A 14,236-nucleotide genomic window follows, 5' to 3' on the forward strand; every position below is an offset into this window, starting at 1 on the left:
AACTCCCAAAAGCAAGTTCGCCTTCCAGAATTCTAGGATTTGCTGAGAGTTGTTCGTGTATGGACGGTTCAGCCGTTATGTATTTTTTGCTGCTTTGTCTCCAAAAATGAATAGTACGACTTAAAGCTTTACAGAGACAAGAACTTGCAATTGTCCCCTGAAACCCAAGACCTAATCATTGAGATACAGCGATTCATGTGTCTTAATCTATTACTGACATATACATGTATATCTGACTTGTAAAATTGACTGGGTGGCTAAATTTGATTCATTTGTTTATAAAAAAGGTAATTTTTGTTTGGAAAGTTTACTACAAGTGCAACATTGCTTTGGAAGTATTTTCATTTCCATTTTTTTTTTTTTTCACTTGCTAAAAGACTAAGCATTATCTACTAATAACATGAAGATGCAGAAAAGAAAAGGTCAATTTAATTGGAACTACTATTTCCTGGGGTTTAAAAGGGAAATGTTGAAGCTAAGATGACATTGACAAATTGCTACTATTTATTTAAATTGTGTAATGCAATCTACCAGTAGTTCTATAATCTGCATGTTTGAAGCAGTTGACCCGTCCAACTAATGCAAACAAATTAGCCTCCCGGGTACTAGCTATATCCTATAAGCCATTAAATATCGTAATCTAACATCATTTAATACACAAACTCTCTTAGTTAAAGTGCTATAGTGAATATGTGTTATAAAAATTACAATATGTGGGGTCTAAGCACAGCGGAGCCCAGGTCAGTAAATTTGTCTTTTCTGTCATTCAGGCCAAATGAACGCAATAGCAGCATGGCTTGGATTTCACCGCGGCTCCCGAGCGCGCCGAGGCTCTACCCAGCAGATATCTTCATTGTTGCGTGATTAATTTCCTCTAAAGTCCAGCACTGGTTTAAATGTTTTAGTTCAATAGTTCCTACCACTAATATATTGTATAAATTTCATTCCAATAAGTAAATTGGTCTCGTGAAAGTGTTTGCATACTAAATATTTCTAAGAAAATTAAGGCTCTATTACGCCCGTTATACACAAGCTAGAAACAACTCGGTATTTCTCACTGATTTATAGAAATGCCAGTCCAGAGACATCACAATGCATGCAAATAAGCTCACCTGAAGAGAATGGGGCTGTTTGCCTGAGTAAAATATGAGCAAAACCTGGTGTAATTAGTAAAGCAATAATTCCCACAGACCCAATTTTTGGTGTTTTGTGAACAGGGAAAATTGCCTGTTCTCCATTATGATAAATATACCAATAGAAACATATATAATTATTACTTTATCATACCGAGAGGTCTATTTGGGAATTGATCGATGAATAAAGTCCACCTCATGCAGGAGCAAGATCCAAGAGACAGCTCTGAGGGCTACCATGTCTTCCCCTTGATTTCACTTGCCCTTGGATCAGTCCTTAAAAGATTGGCTAGTCAATAGAGTTTCATAAAAGCAAGGAGATAGATAAAGGTAGCATGAAATGATTAAATCAATCAGGAAAGTAATAGTCCTGTAACCAAAGGAAAGTCAATAGGTTATATATCACTGACAGGCTATAAAGTCATTACAGGAGCTTATGGGACTGAGTCACACAATTGCCGAAGAAAAATCTCCTCGTTGCAGTAAAAAACCCCAAAATATCTTTTTAGCATATTGATACAAGAAGGGCGATCCTTTACATGAACTTTTCTAGAAGATAACTAAGCAACAACAACAAAAATACCCCCACAAAACTGAATCCCCTCAAACTACCAAACCATGTGGAAGAAGCTTTTTCCAAGCTGTTACTAAACTTCCTTCTTATAATATATGTTTTAGGTGGGGAAAAAAGACCTTATAAATTTATGATTTTTATAAGAACCGAGCTGAATCTTAGTTTTTCACAATGAAAAGAAACAGATAGGATCAAGTACCACCTATAGAAACTGCAAAAACGAGGAGAAAAAGAGAGATGCTGCAGAAATTTGGGAAATCTTACTGCCAGAGTACAGATATTAATAGTTTCACACGCCTGGTTGTGAAAAGCACAATGGATTTGAAGAGCTATCTGAAGAGATTTAATTTCAATGAACATAACAGCAAGAAGGAGCTGAGCAAAGTGCTCTGATTCAGAGAATATGACCTTCCTCGGTAGAGTCATCAACAACTGCGCCAGATCTTATATATAGAAATATAGAAAATAATCCCCTTTCATTTTAAATGTCCTCGATCAATAAATTCCAAAACCAAAGAGATCTAACCAAATCTGATCATGAGACCCCCATCTCTGCCTCCTGCTGCAGGAACTGACAAGGTGTGATGATTTTACCCATCAGAGGTGGTTGTTTTTTCACTACAAAAATTATCATGTATTTTCCTTTCTCTGAGGAGTGATTAGGTGACTCATGGATGAGATCTAGAAAATTGATACTTGTCAGAGGTAAAAACAATGATCAGTGGAAGAGGCAAGTTTACCGTAGGATTGTGATTTTAGTCTTTTTTTCACGTTCCTCGCCAAGTTTGGAAGTGTTCTGCTTCTTAACAATCAGCTTATTGTCAGCTGCTAAATATTAATTTCTCCTGGCTTAAGATCTTTTAAACCGAAATTACATTACAAGGTGATTTGAAAGGTAAGTCATTCAACCTTTTCTGAATTCTGGTACAAAAGCATATGCTCTTTAACATGACCAATACTGGCTGATGGTTGCATTTTCCCTTTCTATAGTGTATTGCAATGCCTTGGACCTGCATTAAACATACTATTACCTTGAGAATTCCAAATTACTTTGCAGGTTAGTTCAACTTAAAGTTAGGATTTACAGAGAAACATTTACAGAGAAACAAATCCACATTAACATGAATGATAACATATGAGGTATTTTAAATGAATAGTAATTAAAATTTAGTAGGATGATAATATGGTAATTAAATATCAATTGTTTGCGCAGGACCACTTATTGAGTTTAATAAGTATGTAAAAGATATTAATCTAGTTGTCATGCAATTACCTCATTGAGGGGGAGTGGGAATATGTGCGTGTGTGTGTGTGTGGGAAGAACAAATCATGAAATGCAAAATTCAGTTTAAAATCTGCATTAAGGTTATGACAGAACTAAAATAAAAAAAAAAATCATACTCTCTTTTCTCACCTCAAGCTACTTGGATATTCAGGTAGATGCAGTGGGCTGAGCTGTGGGCATAAAAAGGGCTGTTGTAGCAGAGGGCCGAGGCGGGGACATGTACAGAGGCATCCAGCGGAAACAGAGGCCATAATAAACCACGGCAAATACAGCACTCTCAATGCTAAGTTTTTAAAAAACATCTGGGCATTTATTATAAGACCTCTACGTAGCTAGGTATCAATCACCATACTTAAATGTCATTTAGCACTCAAAAATTATTTGCATTTTTATTTGCCACGGGCTGTCATTGCATTAAGTGCCCAATACACAAGAAGAAAATCTTTGGACACTTCCATTGGATTTACACACTAACGAAGTTTTCTGCAAGGTTATTGTGACGATTGTACATGTGTACTCATCAACTTTACCATCCCGTAAATAAAAATAGGCACTTTTTATCCATGTGTCATAATTTCAAACTGCCAGGTTTTAAAAACAGGAGATGGGATCGTCCCCACATTTTTCTTATAAATTATCCATCCTTTCTGCAACAACTTTGGAAGCAGTGCCAATTTTTTTATAGCTCAGAGCAGTGATAAAATATTAACCATATCATACATACTTTTTTCACAGCCCTGTGTGGAAAAAGGCAATATTTTTACATTCCCGCGTTTACATAGGCATTAGAAGCAGAGAAAGGTGGTAGGAAACTTGAGTTAATGTCCCTACTCTCCGAGGGGGACTGAGTTCACCTACATTATTCCCAGCAGGACTTTGACAAGCCTGTTCGCAAAAACTCACCAAAAAGAGGATCCGTAACCTTCCTAGCAGGGCTGTCTTAATGTTTAACTAGCCTTTTTATCCAAAATCTTTGCTGCAAAGCAAGCTAATTTCTTCTTTTCCTAAGCCCAACAGAGAGAAAGAGATATTGACTTTTCTGCCGAACAAACCCAGCTCGTTCAGCCCTGTCTCCAACCCACTGTTTCTGAATCTTTCATCATTTTTTGGTCCTCTTCAGAGCTCCGATTCCTGCACAGCATCCTTAAAGAACAGTGTTTAAAAATGGATGCTGCCAAGCCCGCAGCAGCACCAAGAGCCTGCCCTGCCCCCAGGCTTCAGAAAAGCAGTAGAGGCATCTTGGAAAAATGTTTTAAGAGCAAACAGAAATTAAGGAGAGGACTAGCTTCAAAATAAATTACAGGGGACAGTGCTTTTTCCATCACCTCCCAGCATCGCTTTACGATCCCCAGGTTTAGGAGCGGAGGGGAGAGAATGGGAAGCAAGGAAGCATTTTCTTCTTTCAAATACAAACTACTAGACTATCAAAAAGCTTAATACGTAGAGGGAAGGAAAGAAAAAGATGAGCGAGGTTAAATTCAGGCTTTGGAGAAGCTCTGTACAGAAAAGGAAGGCAAGTCAGCGTAAAGAGCCACCAGCTCGCCGGCACGGTGCCGGTTTCAGCAGTATTACAGCAGGGCAGCTCTCCTGAGCCTCCCAAGGGAGATTTCTCTCAGCCTGTATTTTTTCTCCCAACCATCCCCACGGCCAGACTTCAGCACATCCACGTTCTGAGCCTCTTTAATTAATTAAAAGGAGAGAATAATTAATGTAGCAACTCATTCTGGTTTAGGCCATCGGAGAGAGGGTGGGAGGGGAGGTGGGGGGGCAGATGCACCTGAAACCAAGCTCTTTTGGTGATGCAAAGCTGCTGCAAACCCAAAAAAGAGGTAAGTCCCCACAAAGTAGCTGCAGGATACTGGCGAGTCCAACCCACAGAAACAGCAGAGGTGGCAACTGTTCTAGCAGAGAAAATACTCTCTCTAATTATTAGTAGCTCCTGCAGTACCGTAGGCTCAAATACGTTGATGGGTCACATCATTTTTGTAGCTCGTCAAGCTAGATATTGGGAAGACTTGCCATACCATATGCCCATCCTTATTCCCTTTCAAAATGATCCGTTGTTGAGAGTTAAAAATAAGGAGTTGTGTTTGGGAGAGAAAAAGCAATATGCACTGCAGCTCAAAAGCAGGCTTGCGTCTGAAGTGTCACTTTTCGTTTTTATCACCATTTTATCACCACTAAGGGAAAGTGCTCTGCAGCATACAGAGCACTGCCTTATTCAATAACATGTTAGAAGCAGTCTTTTTAGCGTGGAGATAGAAACAAACAAGGGGAAAGGTAGAGGCAGATGATTAAATGGACTGAAAATCCAGGCTGACACACTAGTACCAATTGAACAAAACTGGGGTCAGGGGAAAGGTACAAGAGCATGAACGAGAGCTTAAATTATCCAGCTTAAATTCGCACTTTTTATAATACCCCACTGGCTTATGTCATTGTATCACCTTGATTTCATGACTGTATTCTGCAGATTGGGAATGTTTCCACAATTACAAGTCTATAGATTAATATTTCCACGACTGCAGGCTTATTCAGCAGCCCAAACAGGCTCTTCCAGCTTCATCACCATGTCCGCAGCTGTATAAAAAGCACATTGTTGACTCAGACCACTGGGCCAATTCTCTGAAGTGATTTCTTAGGAGATGTTACACTCTAATATCTCTAAACCTACTTAAAGTTTTGGGTTGGTTTTTTTTTTTTTTTCATTTGAAGATCACTGACCTGGTGCAAGAAAATATTTTCTCTCCGTAGGAGACAGACCTCTTCCCTTCCTGTGACTTTCAAACCACCAAAACTTTGAAGAATTACTGTACATCTTTTCCCACTCTCTAGAGCACCCAGTTCCTTACCCAGGCAGACCCCCTGTTGTTTTCAAAATATAAATAAACAGTATATACATTAAAATTCTCAATTTACATTTATACCTGCGTGTGTTTTACAGATTTCTCTCCCAGTCCACTAAAAGTATTTATTTTTGCCAATCTCTATAAGCAACAATCTTTAACTCACAGGATTAAAATGAACAAAAAATTATTTTTATCCTTGATCCTGCTGTTCCTTTAATATTGCATCTGTGTGAAGATATCACAAACTTTCAGCAAATAAAGGTCCGTTTCTAGGTTTGTTGCAGAACGGCAGAAAGTTGAACTTCTGACTAGTCTGACCTGTACTTAGTTGCAGTACTGCAACTTGGAAGGGCTTTTAAGTCATTATGTAGATATTTTGGACTCTAGTAGTATAGGGCTGGATGGTCCAAAATTTTGTGTGTCATTGACATCAAGTTTGGCGTGATATTTCATTATGATGGGAAAATTAATGACACTATAGAATATAACAAGTTATTTTGTCTGTCACATGCATGTGCTGAAAAAGAATGCAAAATGCAAATCCATCAGTCATCGGATGCAAATAGCTGGACCAGGAATATTTTTAATTCTAAAAAATAGGTTTTTATTTACCTCCCAAAACAGTCTTCCTCATTGTCTCAAAGAAAGTTGGGGATAGCCATAACTAAATGGCCCAAAATCCCCAGTATACTGTGTGTGCATTGGTATCCAGTCCTGAGCCCAGAGAGTACAGGCTGCAAACTTAATATTTCTAAATATAAGTACCTTTACAACTCAGTACATACAGATTAAATAATTTATACAAAAAACTAATGCTAAAAATATTCTGCTACAGAGGCTGCATTTTCAAATGAGTATTTTTCTTAGGAGATTTTATCTCATATGGATATTTTTCTTGGTCCAAACCTCATCCTTCAATGTAGTATTTTTTCCCATGCTTTGATACTGTTTACCATGGTAAAACATCAGACCATCAATGAAGTAGTATAAGGGGATGAAACGAGGAAGACCTCCATTAAGAACCTTAAATGAAGGAATTCACTGGGGAGAAGAGGCATAGAAATTCTGCAGGTGGATGGGCAAATCCTTCCTTACCAAAGACTACAATGATCCTGAACAAAAGCCTTTTCCCAACATACCTACCGGACTGGCTATTTCAACGGCAAGGATTTGAGCATGCTATAAAAGCAAGGACAGAAGAGGAACAGTAGAGAGGTGAATTCCAAGGTTTAAAGTGCAAATTTTCACTGGACTTGAAATCAGAGTGATTGAATCAAGTCATGGATGTAATACATCTGAAAGAACCAGTCTTCAGTGAAGCACTCAAGCTGCCAGAATACAAGACCAGGTGCAAAGTCACCAGACCAGGTACTTGTCAAGGCATCACCATCTTTGAACTTTGGAAAGATCCTTCCTTTCTGTGGGAAATTCCAGGTATAGTAATAATAATAATAATAGTAATAATAATAATAATAATAATAATAAATCTTAAAAGAAAAAGCTTCCAGGAAAGCAAATTAAGACTTTGTGGTCATTTTCTATTATAGTGCCTCTCCCTCCCTAGGTGTCTGCCCACACAGCTTTTTCTATAAAATGTTACTGTCGGGATGCTCCGAAAGGGTCATTACAGCTTCCTGCTGGGTCATAACAAAACGAACATTCTTGGCAATAAAGTTTGAGGGCTCGCAGCGTTCCCTGGGCGGACGCTGCTGGAACACAGGTGGCAGACGTGGACTGGTGAGGGACCTGCCGTGGTTCCCCCCTGGGCTGGAGGGATGGGTCAGGACACCGAGGAGCTGCTGCAGAGGGCTGGGGTCCTTACGGCTTCTCCGGCTATTCCCAGCTGGTGCAATGCCCTCTAGGTCATTCCTTGCTCCTGTTAAAGATGGAAGTTAACAGCTACCCACAGAGTAGGCTAATCTTTCTTTCATTCACGTTTACAAAATATATATCAAATACCCTCCAAAAATTAAAAGAGGGTCTGATCCTGATTCCTTAATAGCAGCGCCTAAAGCAGCAGATGGACTCTGGCTACAGTGCTTCAATATATTCATTATTTAGGCCATTAATTTCCTTTTCACTGAAAACATCTGGTTTCTGATGCTCGGGGGGAAAAACAACATGATCCAAAACTAGTTGTAACTACAGGTTCATCTTCTATGAGGGCAAACGAGTAGAAAAAAGGATGGAAGTTTATTTACTATTTTAGAAGATGGAATGAGATATATGCTCTTCTCTATAACATGCTTGAAGTGATTTTGTAAGGGAAGCTCACTAGATATGGTTTTCTAATTGCTCCCTGTGAAACCCATGGGAAGAGCTGCTTCTTTTTCTTTCCTCGGGTCTTTAGTGCAAGCAGAGCCGTACGAGTAACTAACGCTCTGGAGAATCCCACGCGGTGGGCCCAGAGCGTCACCAGTCCGCAACGATGCTTTCCCCAAAAGACTCCAGCACCGACAGGGATTCACACACACCCCTGCTTCCCTCAGACCATTCCCCACTCCACCAGACCTGTTTCTTATAAAACTAGCAATGTCTGCTCAAATGTGGGTTTTAAAAATAGACTTTTATGAAGATTACTGCTAAGAGAACACTGTCAGGGAGAGGTATTTCACACATCAGGGGAGACAAATCCCATCTAATAAGACAGGAAGGTGTGACATAATAGCCTTGAAATTAAACAATATTTTTCTAATAAGTAATCTCAAATGAAATGTTATTAGAAGACAGTGAAACCAACTATTTTCAGGCTCTGACACAAGGTCTTTAAGTAATTAGCTTATGGCAGTGAACTGCCCCACGTAAAAAGGAACTAAAGTTTTAGTTGTTTAAATATACCAATAACCCCAGGGAGGAACTATTAACCTATTTCCAGATTATTATTATTTTCTCCTTAAACTCTCCAAGTTGCATGGTCCCAAGTAGGAAAGACAGGAAAGAGTAATCTGGTGGAATTACAGAAAGGGGAAAGGCCCGCTGCCTCCAGCTCCTCACCTCCTTCAATTGCCCAACTGGTCAGAAGCACATATCCAGCTTTTCCGCGCTCTGATGTCAAGATGAGCTTTCTACAAATTACGTTGACGTTTTACCTCTCAAATGACAGGGGCTGCACAGGTCTGTAGAAAAGCCTAAATTTGAGCCAACGCGTGCTTTTCCCGCACATGTTCATAGTTCATGAGACAGAAACAAGCCATTGAGGAGAGGTTACTCCTCGAGCCATATGCTCTGTGTCAGGGACTTGGGGAGTTAGACCCCGCAGCCAGACTTACTTATAAACCATCTTCCTAAGGACCCACCAGGTTTGGAGAGAAGGGGTCTCAAAGTTTTGACAAAAAATTAACTTCTCGAGTGATTAAAAATTACTTCTTTAGATTCCCGGTTTTGTAACTTTTATCTTTTTATAAAATTACTGTTCATTAAATAACAGAAAACAGTCCAGATGAGAAAAACTGTACTTTCAACCCATCATTTTGCAATGAATCGTCCTCTTTCCACATCCAAAAGCTTTCTAACAGAATATGAAAAGGTTCTCAAGTGTTTGTGGTTACAGATGAGCTTATATTTAAGCTGCTCACAAAATGAGATAACTTCACTAGCCCGTAAAATAATTATCACTGTAACAAGGTGGATTATGCCTAAGCAAGGTTTCAAAGGTTAGATTTGACTTTTCATAAGAAGATACTACTTTAAATCTGAAGCTGTTCTTCAGCTACAGCATTGCTGTACTTTGGTGCTAGCCTAAATAAGAACAGATGTTTCTGGTAGTTTCCTGCCCAATATATTTTACCTTTAAATAAATGGAAATTAAATTTTTAATGACAAATTGGGAGAACATGAACCAGATGATGATGTCCTGCTAGAAAGCAGAGATGAGGGAGAATTTTAAGAGCACCTTATTTCTGCAGTGGTAGCCTTTAAAATCTCTCATAAAAAGATCTGTAACTTCAGAATTATCAGCTGCCGACCAGGTTACTCCTCACCAGAAACCTGATGTCATCAGAATTCAGCTGTAATTGGGAAAAAAGACCACTCTCCAACAATTTACTGTACAGCAATAAAATAGTCAACAATGCTGCACTAATCAAACAGTGAAGCAGCTCTCATTAGATGACTATCTCTGCATGAATAATGCACTATTACATGTTTAGGTTTAATTAAATGTAATACAAAAGATTTTCTTGTAATGAATATAGGTATCCACATGCCTCTGTTAGACTTGACTTCAATAATTCATCCATTTTTCTCACATCCACTCATTTGGACAATTTATCATATTGCCAGGCTACTATGCAAGTCATTTATGGGAAAAGTTTTTGATAGTAATTTACAGGCTAACTAGGATTATAATGCTGCCACCGAAGATACTCAATACTTCTGTAAACTTGTATCGAATGCAGTAATTCTGAATGGATAACTACGTCTAGAAGGAACAACAAAGGGCATCCTGACGTGATGAAAGGATTTTAGGAGGATTGAGCCTTGGATTCTCTGATTCTTGTATCATTAAGACTGCCCTGCATGATGAAAATCCGACCTCTTTTCTTTCACCCCTTCCCAAAGCAGTGTTTTGTTCCTTTTATTTACTTTTTTTTTTGGTGCACAGCCCACGCTGATGGATTCTATGCATTTGCAGTCTCTGGGCATTTGGAGACCTGGCTACTTTCAGACTCCTGAATCTGGAAACTCTCCAGAAAAAGCTTTTTTTTCCCTTTTGCAGGAGTCACCTATTACTGCAGAGAAGTTACCTATATCCCTGTACTCCTCACATTTTGTAAACCTCCCTCCTGCTTTGTTTCAGGAGCCCAGCTGCAGGCACAGGTCTAACCTGCTCCCACCCTTACTGGATTTCTGCAAAGCAAGGAGCATTGCACTTCTACTCCACGTGCCAGCATCTGCAGATCTGATTTCACTCTGTAAATAGATTATATCCAATATTTATAAAAAGATTAAGCTAATCTGACTTTTAATTAATGGAAACGGCAATGTTTGACTTTTTATTTTAATAAGCAACACCCTTTGTTCCCACAGAAATCATTACTAGCAGTGTCTTAAAAAAAAAAAAAAAAAGCCAGAAAGATTTAACAAAAGGTTCCATTAAATTAGAGAGCAATAAACAAACACAGCCAATTTATGCATCGGAGTCATTAAATGTGTATCCTCTCCAACACTTTCTTCACAGAGAGTACTTAGGTCTGCTACAATTGATCTGCAGGGAGCAGTTACCTTAATTATAAAATGAAACACCTCTGTTAATGCAGTCTTGGAGCCTTGTTAGTTTACACCCCAGACATGTGGCTCCGAATGGGCTCCAAATGCTAATGCCAGTAAAGGCAGACATCCTCAGTCTCTGATGTGCCGTGCTTGGCAGTCCATGACCGCGCTGCCTACCAGGCACCCCTGGTTTTTTTTCTCCCTCTTGCCCTTGGGGTGGAGATAAAATGCAAAAACTCTTTGGTCCAGCTCAGCATGTACTTTTCAATAGTTCATTCATGGGCAGCCATTTGTACAAGAAGTCTTTTTATCTGATTATCTGCCCTCATTGTTAGGGCTTGTGCCTAGATGTGATGAGCCTTGCAGGAAAAATTAAAGAAGATGTAAACAGTAAATGCAGACATTTTGCAACATAGCTAAAAATAAATTGCACTACAGGCAATTATGCAAGTTTTACTGGATACATTAAAAAGACATTAAATGCACAGCTGTTTTAAGTGTCTTTTAAGCTGATAAATTAACTGTCTAATAAATTGTAAGATTTGTCAGCTAATAATGCTATTTTATCTGCTTTAACATATGCCTTCCTAGTTCATGAAGCATTATTGTAAGTGCCAAAAGGAGATAATGTGCATTTTACAGTGTTATGTCTTAAGTGGAATGGATCATTGGCCATGAAGAAGTGTGTTAATAAATCTCCTAGGCTTTGTTAATTGCACTCAATGAAGTGTCACTGTTAAAACACAAAAGATGTGATAGAGAAAGCTGAACATAATGTCTTTCAGTTTTACAATTAACAGTTCACTAGGCAAATCGACCAAAAAGACCATAATTTGTTGAAGCCTTATTAACTTACATTTTCCTAGTCAAGGTCATAATTGTGAATGGCTTAAAGCTATCTTTTAATGCTCATCAAGAAGAGTAACCTTGCTAGAGAGAATGAACTTTTCCGTCTCTCAGTAGCACTTATCAGGTGCTTTGCAGGTAGAAGACAAATAAAGCTGAACTTTGTTAAACAGCCGTCTCTTTCAGTCACCACCAATAAATGCCACGCTAAAGGTGGGAAACATGACTTAAAACATCTTTTCTCTACAGCAAATTAAAAAAGTGCAAAAAATGGAAAAAAAAGATTTTTAAAGAACTGTATAAACCTATCAGAGCTAATGCAGTGCAGAGAGAAGACTGTTGATTTAATTTGAAGAACTTTTCATCAAGATTTGAGGTTTGAGGGGGTTTCACTCTCCCCTGGAAACTGAATTCAGTGCAGAAGAGAAAACAAATAATCCAACACGCTTAACAAACCATTATCAAAATCAAATACAATCACTAAATACCCTTAATGAAGAAGAGCTATTTCCATAATTCTTAATAAATATTGATTATTGAACATATTAACACATCACATCATCTCATCAGATTAGCACTACTGGGCTTTGTTACAAAGTCTTCCCACTTAAGACCATTTTGTGATAACGTAAAGTATTTTCTCCAGCAGGGTAATCGGAGTAAATACCCATAATGTTGAATTGGCACACGTGAATACAGATATATGATCACCATCTCACTAATCCTCATGAAGTAATAAGACCACATGATAGAAGAATAATGACCAAGTGTTAATTTAAGTCTGTAATTTCTTCCTAAAACCCTCAAAATGCAGAATACAATGATTTCATGGAAATCGTCATATATTTAAATCTCAGACTACAAATGCTATCGCTTGCCATTAATGCAACCATTACATCGTGCTGTACTACTTTAAATGCGCTCAGCACTGTCTGTTTGATTTGCCTGATAACAGTTGTAATACTCTTCTCTGATGCACACGAGATGTTAGAATACATATATAAAATACATATTAATAAATCATTCTGCAAGCATTAAAAATAATGAAAGGCACCCAGCTCTGCTGTTACTAGGTTACAGGATGCCGCCCTGAACCACGCAGTCGATCAGAGCATGCTTCTTCAAGTTGATTGCCCATGGCTGGACAAAGAGAGGATGCTACCAACTCCGGGACCGGGCTTCCTCGCTGCAGGATGACCCTTCCAGATAGGTGGAAGAAGAAGGTAGAAGCTGGAGGAACAGGATGGGTCATGCCGTGCCCAGGGCACCAGGATGAGGATGGGTGCTGGGGGGTCCGTGTCCCATCTCCATCAGCACCTGCAGAGCAGGAGATGCTGCAGACCCACTCCTATGGGAGCAGGGAGGGAGAGGAGGTATCGGTGGTCCAGCGCTTGTTTTCCAGCTAGGGGTGTATGTCACACCTCAGCTTTAGGCGGTGCTGGACAACACCTACGTGTGCCATGACTTGACTTGCCCATTTTAATATTAAGCATAATAATGTTTACCTTTTACCTTGAGACACAACGAGGTTGAATCAATATCTGCCAGGGGCTCTCAGATTCCTAGGTACCATGGACTATCCAAACCACAAAACATTACTGCTAACAAACAGCAGCCTTATATAACACCTGCCAACAACCTGGGAATATTTCTTCATATTTTTAACAAAGTTGCTTCAATTTGTTCCAACTCTTAAATCTTTTTTATGAATGCAGAATCAAAAGGGTCACAGTTCTCAGGTCTAACCCTTGGGCATCGTAGGCAAGTATGTCCGAAAAAAAGGCAGTTTGGGATTACTCTGGAAGACTGCACGTGCACGAGTCTTACAAGAAAGAAAAGTTACTATCAGAAAACAAGAGAACTTCCTTTCCCATAAGACTGCCTTTAGTGACAGGATTGTTTAAACAACCAGCAGTGTATGTGCATATTAGAGAATGCCTGCAGAAAATTAATATTTTCAACTAATACCTGTGAACATGCACCCTAGAAACCTCTCTAGAGGAGTAAACTCATCCAACCAGAAAAGGCAAAACGAACACATCACTTGTGTCCAAGCAAAGCAACCTGTGCTTCAAACTCCATAACTAGCAATGAGGCCAAAAATTACCCTGTGCCATGGATAATTTTGCATAGTGCATAATTTTTTAATAGATAGAATCAGGGCAAGAATTGGACTAAAACTTGATTGAAAACAGTATATGGTATAAATATATATGTGCACGTACGCATGTGTAGCACAAAATATAAAGGTATACACATAAATAAATATGTATTTCCAACTCACAGTTACTCCACAGCTGACAAAAGCAATTTCAAGAGATCATATTGAAACCACTGA

This window comes from Aquila chrysaetos, chromosome 21, assembly GCF_900496995.4.
Source record: "Aquila chrysaetos chrysaetos chromosome 21, bAquChr1.4, whole genome shotgun sequence".
Taxonomy (NCBI): Eukaryota; Metazoa; Chordata; class Aves; order Accipitriformes; family Accipitridae; genus Aquila; species Aquila chrysaetos.